The sequence below is a fragment of the Phascolarctos cinereus genome, unplaced genomic scaffold (assembly GCF_003287225.1).
Source record: "Phascolarctos cinereus isolate Bilbo 61053 unplaced genomic scaffold, phaCin_HiC Scaffold_7;HRSCAF=346, whole genome shotgun sequence".
Lineage (NCBI taxonomy): Eukaryota > Metazoa > Chordata > Mammalia > Diprotodontia > Phascolarctidae > Phascolarctos > Phascolarctos cinereus.
Genome location: NW_027556180.1, coordinates 141,607,120 through 141,614,217, shown reverse-complemented (window position 1 = coordinate 141,614,217; position 7,098 = coordinate 141,607,120). Strand labels below are relative to the sequence as shown.

The 7,098-nt window shown below is 38.1% G+C and overlaps 1 pseudogene; it reads right to left on the bottom strand.

Annotated features, from left to right (window-relative positions):
• Window positions 1-458: 458 nt before the first annotated feature.
• LOC110193810 (large ribosomal subunit protein eL18 pseudogene) lies at window positions 459-1,023 on the bottom strand (annotated as a pseudogene).
• Between the last annotated feature and the right edge of the window lie 6,075 nt (window positions 1,024-7,098).

Here is a 7,098-nt window from a genome sequence, read left to right as displayed (position 1 = left end):
ACCCTCCATGTCAACATGACCTAGGAATGGCTAGTTCCTGGAATGCTAGGCCAAGAACACTCAGGAGATATGGAACGGTCATGACCGAGATTTGAACTGAACCTATTTATTTGAGTGATCTTATTAATTTAAAGGGGGAATTTCCAATTTCCATTTCACCATGGAATATAAAAATGCTTGCCACTTGGAAGGAAACCAATGGCAAATCTGAACAGCATACTAAACAATCATAGTGCCAATAAATGATCACATAGTGAATGCTATGTTTTTTCCAGTAGCAATGTATGGCTGTGAGAGTTGGACTACAAAGAAATCTGAGCACCACAGAATGGATACTTTCAAATTGTGGTGCTTGAGGAGACTTCTGAAAGTCCTTTGGACAGCAAGGAGATCAAATAAGTCAATATTTTTTTTGTTGTTCGTGTTGTCCAAAAATCTTTAATATAACAAGGAGGGAATTAGTTTTTGTAGCCTCGGCTGGCATGGGGGCCCCTGGCACGCAGTACTTTCAGCCCTTGGATCCGACGTATGGTTTGGTGTGGCTGTGTGGAGTGCCCGGTGCCTTACCAAAATGCCTGTATATCTCACGGCCCTTCCGGGGACCAGACAGCAAGACAGTGCCCCAGCCCTTGGGTGAGCTCATGGCCAGCTGGTCAAAGGTAAGAATCTTCCCACCAGCCTTGAGGATACGATTCCGGGCATTGCTAGTAACACAAAGCGCACACACCTTCAGTTTAGGGACATCCTGGATCCCCATATCATCCATCACGGTCCCAACAACCACAGTTGTCTTGTTCTCCCTGCCGGACAGCTTCATTTTCCTGATCATTCGGGACAGGGACAGAGGAGGCTGGTTGGTCCGGCTCATGAACAGCCTTTTCAGGACAACCTTGTTGAAGTTGAGTTGGTTTTACAGGCCAGGAACCAGTGGGGCTTAACCAGCAGCTGCAGGTAGATGTCCTAGCTCTTGGGCTCCTTGCGCTGGACTTTCTGGGCCTTGTTATGGCTGATGTCGACTCCCATGCTGGCGCCCTACCGAACACCGGCCCTACCAGGAAAAAGCTCAAATAAGTCAATATTAAAAGAAATTAACTCAGGCTCTTTATTGGACGGGCAAATACTGAAACAGAAGATTAAATACTTTGGCCACATAATGAGAAGGCAGAACTCATTGGAAAAGACTCTGATGTTGGGAAAGTTTTAAGGCAAAAGGAGATGGGCATGGCAGAGGATGAGATGGATAGATGTCATGGAAGTAATGATCATGAGATTGGACAAACTTGGCTTGTCCTCAGAGTGAAGTCCTCTCAGGACATTAGGAGGGTACTAGTGAGTGATACAGAATAACTACTATAAATCCTCTCTTTCTCTCTGTCTCTCTCTGTCTCTCTGTCCTTTTCACCATCTCTTCTGTCTCTTCCTCTATCTCTATCACACTCTTTTTGTTTTTGTCCCTCAGTCTCTCTTTTTCACTGTCTGTTTCTGTGTCTTTCTGTATCTATTCTTCTGTCTTTCTCTTTCTCTTGCTCTCACCCTTTTATCTCTTTCACACTATTGTTTCAAGTCAGGTTCAATACGTTATTTTACCTAAACTATAGAAAATTTAAAAAACCCAACAACTCATGATTTCTTTTTGTTGTAATGAAGCTATTGAAGTATAAGGAAACTACTGGGGTAACAGACATGAAGAAAGGGGGTTGATGCATGCATTTTTGCTTAGTCTTAGAGAGGGAAGGCCTCAGAATATAAATTTATGAATTTGTATTTATATTTTTTATATTTATGCAATGAGGTAGTATAGGGGAGAAACCTCACTTAACCACTGCCTCAGTTTCTTCCCCCATAAAATGGGGATAATAATTGCACCTCTCTCCCAGAGTTATGTGAGAATTAAATGAGATAATAGTTGTGAAGGGCTTAACACAAGCCTAGAACCAGGGTAGGAAACTTGCAGCCTCAAGGCCACATGTGGCCTTCTAGGTCCTGCGGTGTGCTGAGTCCAAATTTTACAGAACAAGTCCTTTTATTAAGGGAATTTGTTCTGTGAAGTTTGGATTCAGTCAAAGGGCTGTACTTGAGGATCTAGAGAGCCATATGTGTCCTCAAGGCCGCAGGTTCCCAATCCCTGGCCTGGAACATATAAGTGCTATATAAATTCTTATTCCTTTCCCCTTCCCTTCATCATTAAAGTCTGTCAGAAGTCATCCTCTTAAGACAAAGGGGTGGAGATTTTGCAGCAATTAAACTTTAAACACTGGTTGAAGTAAACATGAAACCATTTTTTTCCATGAAACCTGAAAAATTCACATTTTAAAGATTTAATATATTTGTTTACTTTTCCAAATAGTTTGATAATATATCATCTTTTTATTATGATAAAATATTTTTATTTTCAGAGTTCATGCAGTCTTTTTTAATAGTTTTTAGTTTATCTATTTTAAAAATGAGAAATTATGACCAGTTTTGTGGTTATAGCACATTAGTATTCCATCATATTCATAAACATAACTTGTTCAGCAATTTCTCTCAGCCTATAACTCTTTGCTACTACAAAAAAAAGCTGTATATATGTATACATACATATATACACACTTATACACATTATATATATGTATGCATATATTCATAAATACAGATCCTTTTCCTTTTTCTTTGATTTCTTTGGAGTATAGACTTAGTAACAGTTACTATACACTTTAAATGAAAGTGTAGTGACTTGAAAGGATAAAAACAATATTGACTGACAAATGCTTTTATTATTGATCAGTGATACGGTATTCCAAAAAACAGAAGAACTGATTTGTAAGTTATAGCACTGGTAAAAATTTCTGGGAAAATACAGAAGATCAAGAAATAGTATATCTGAGTCAGAATTATATCTTACTAGCCAGAGCCAAATTACACAATGATTCATGTTTCCAATATAGAACAAACTCATTAAGGAATTACAAACACGAAGTTGAAAATAAGCAACTTTTCTTGACTGAACAGAATTTCAAATTTTATCCTTATATTATTTTGTGGATTTGTGATTTCTCTGATAGTTACCAAATTCAAAGATGTACAACCCATGCCTTCTCATCGTGTGAGATTTTTTCCCCCCTTATAATCTTGTAATGCTGCCATAGGAAGTTTATTCATCCATCCAGGGTGGAGTGGGGATGGGAACCCAGTTTTTCTGTATCTCTTTAGTCTTTATGGATAGAAATGGAATTTACAAGCCATTTATTAGGGTCATTGTTCATTCTCACTACATGATATTTCTCAGTCGGTCATCTCTCTGATGATATCCTATGCCCTAGTTTTCCTGTACAATTCTGCGTTGGTAATATGTGGTAGTGTACTAGTGTTCATCATGTACTTTTTATTTGCCCTATGGTTAGTCTGCAATTTAATTTTTTAGAGACTGTGGTATTCCTTGACTGGCATTAATAACAAATTCCCAAAAGAATATTGATTTTAAAAGGTGGGCTTTTGCTTCAGGGGAAAAGCTTGATGTTATTAGAATATTAAACAATTTTCCTAATCGTCTAGCCCACCTTTCCCCTCCTATTCAATTCTGAGCCCAGAGCATTGTTCAATCCCTGTGTTTATGAACTGTCCATCCAATTGCATACCATATTCTGGAAAACAGGCATTCTTCATTCACTTATTTCTACTGTATCCTCTCCATGTGGATAGTTAGGGCTAACCCTTTTGGATGGGAAGAGATATCATTTAGTAAGCTCTGCAATAGTATGGGACTTGACATAAGCAATACAAAGTCATCCCCAAACAGAAACATCTAGATAACCTTACTATCTATATGGAATCCCTTTTCCATTTGTACCCAGCACCGAGCAACTGTCAGGACTCTGAAAAACACAGTTAGTGTGCATACATCTTTCTATTTAGTACTTCATTTCATATTGATAATATGAGAGTAATTGAATTAAGTTACTTTGGTTGTAAAATCTTTATAACTTTAAGATATGCATGGAAGGCATTTTGTTAGAAGAGAGCTTTTAAGGCACTACTTTGCTTTCCAGAATTAAATACTTTCATATGGTGAATTATACATCACTTTCATTTCTAAAGACACCCTTTGTCTCCATCCTTCTTCCCCATTTCTTGTCAACAGGCCTTGCCTCCTTGGTCTAATATTCATTCTTATCATGTCACTGGCTTTTTCAAAGGTGGTATTTGATCCTATTTTTAGTTATTGGAGTAGTATGCCAGAGTGGAGAGTCAGTCACATGATCAGGAAAATCCGAGTTCAAAGTTGTGTCTCTGGCACATACTGGGTATGAAAGAGTAGAAAAGTCACTCAGTGACACTGAATGATCATTCAGTTCCTTAGGTTACTTTCAAAGGCTCTCAGTTACCAAAAAGCTGTTGATTTGCATTGATAAATAGATTTCCCTCACCTAGAGTGTTCTACAGCTGAAACAGAAAAAATTGTTGGGGGCGAATCCAAGATGGCAGAGTGAAAGCAGCAACTTGCTTGAGCTTTCCCCCAAACCCCTCCAAATACCTATAAAAATGGCTCTAAACAAATTCTAAGGCAGCATAACCCACAAAAAGACCGAGTGAAACAAATTTCCAGCCCAAGACAACCTGGGTGATTGATCAGAAAGGTATATCCTGCCGGGCTGGGAGTGTAGTGCAGTGTGGCGTGGGCACACAGGGAACCTGGAGCAGGCCTCAGAGGTGTGAATTGCGGGCAGCTGTGGTGGTTTCCAGACTCCTCAATCCGCGAATGCCAAAGACAACTTAGAAGGTCAGTGGGAAAAGTCTGTTTCTGTGGTGCTGAGAGAGGAAGGCAGGGTCTCAGATCTAGTTCCCCAAGAACGCTGCCCTGGGGTGGGCAGCTGCTTCCTGAACTTCTGGCCCACAGACTGAGGGGGAATCGAGTGGCTGATCAGAGGAGGATTGCAGGGATCTCTTTGCTGGTGCTGAGGCAGCAATCTCTTGCTTTGCCCATGCTTGGATCTGGGTCACAGTTCTGGATGGGGGTCCTGGGGTGAGAAGGAGCACTGGAATGGTGGAACTTGTAATGGCTGTGGACAGCCTCACAGTTCCAGTACAGAAAGGAGTGCTTGTGATCACTAATAGACCACAACAAGGCCAGGAAAGCAGTAAACACCGCGACCCTTATCATACTACCTTGCAAGAACTGAAAATTTACAGGTCCCTACAAGTATCTCTGAAAACACCTAATAAACCCCCGAAGCTTGGGACAGTACATTCTCCACATTGGAAGCAGACTCTTACCTTAACAAAGAGTTTAAAACTCAAGTAATTGGCCGGGATCATGAGCAAGCAGTGCAAAAAGAGTCAGACTATATTATCTTACTTTGGTGAAAAAGAAGATCAAAATATACAACCAGAAGAAAACAAAGTCAGAGCTCCTACATCCAAAGCCTCCAAGAAAAATAGGAATCAGTCCCAGGCCTTGGAAGAGCTCAAAAGGGATTTTGAGAAGCAAGTATGAGAAGTAGAGGAAAAACTGAGAAGAGAAATGAGAGTGATGCAAGAAAATCATGACAAACAAGTCAACAGTTGGCTAAAGGAGACCCAAAAAAATACTGAAGAAAATAACACCTTAAAAAATAGCCTAACCCAAATGGCAAAAGAGGTCCAAAAAGCCAATGAGTAGAAGAATGCCCTATAAAGAAAAATTGGCCAAATGGAAAAGGAAGTCCATAAGATTACTGAAGAAAATACTTCCTTAAAAATTAGAACAGAGCAATTGGAGGCTAGTGACTTTATGAGAAAACAAGACACTATAAAACAAATCCAAAAGAATGAGAAAATAGAAGAGAATATGAAATATCTCATTGGAAAAACAACTGACCTGGAAAATAGAGCCAGGAGAGAGAATTTAAAAGTTATTGGACTATCTGAAAGCCATGATCAGAAAAAGAGCCTAGACATCATCTTTCAAGAAATTATCAAGGAAAACTGCCCTGATATAGTAGAGCCAGAGGGCAAAATAGAAATTGAAAAAAAAAAGAAAGAAAAAATTATTGAAATAATAAATGAGGGGCAGATAGGTGGTGCAATGGATAGAGCACTGGCCCTAAAGTCAGGAAGACCTGAGTTTAAATCTGGCCTCTGACCAAACACGTGACACTAGCTGTGTGACCCTGGGCAAATCACTTAACCCCAAATGCCTAAAAAGAAAAAAAAAAGAAATAATAAATGGAAAATTCTAACATAAACTTCAACATTTTTGTGCAATTGTTCACCTTATAGCACATGTTTTTAGATGGGTCATATCAGTCAGACTTCTCATTTTATTGGCATTTTCTTTGATGACCTGAGATCACTTCTATGCAATGATGAAGCTTAGAATAATACTCTAGTTAAGACAATGTTTAAATAAATTTTTAAATGTCCATTAAAAACAACAAAGCATTTTTCTCCCAGAAATTTTGAAATTCAGGCCCAGAATTTGGAATAAGAATTTATTTTTCCTTTTCAGAAACCATCAATAAAAATGATAGAAATGTTATTATGTGATGATTTTGAAAATGAAAATTCAAAAACAAATAAGAGATATTGGGACTGAAGGCACAGTTAATCTTAGTGAAGAAGAAAAACAGTATGTGGTGATGTAAGTTTCAGATTTAGATGTGCCATGTTTAAAATTATGAATCAGTGACTGAAGGAAATATTTTGCTATAATGCTGCCTCATCCAATGCAGAAATTCATCTAAGTGATTAAAAATGTGCACACTGATAGATTGGGAATGAGAATGCATGAACAGATTAGTCTCATTATTCTAATTAATCAAAATTCTAACTAAGCAAAAATTCTAATTAAGCAAAAATAACTTCATGAAGAATAGTACATATTAAGATTAATTCAAGGATGAATTATAGTCAAAGCATAGATATTAGAGGAAATTGATCCTAAGGACTTGTACAGAAATTACTCTGAAAATGTATTTCTTCTTTAGAGATGTCACAGTTGAGCCTAATTATGTGATTCATAAGAGGCATGCATGCTGCCATTGGGTGAAACATGAATATTTTTATTATTTTCTTGTACATGATTTGTCTTTGGACCAAATATACTATTTAAATTTATTTGTTACTTTCAAACAGTATTTT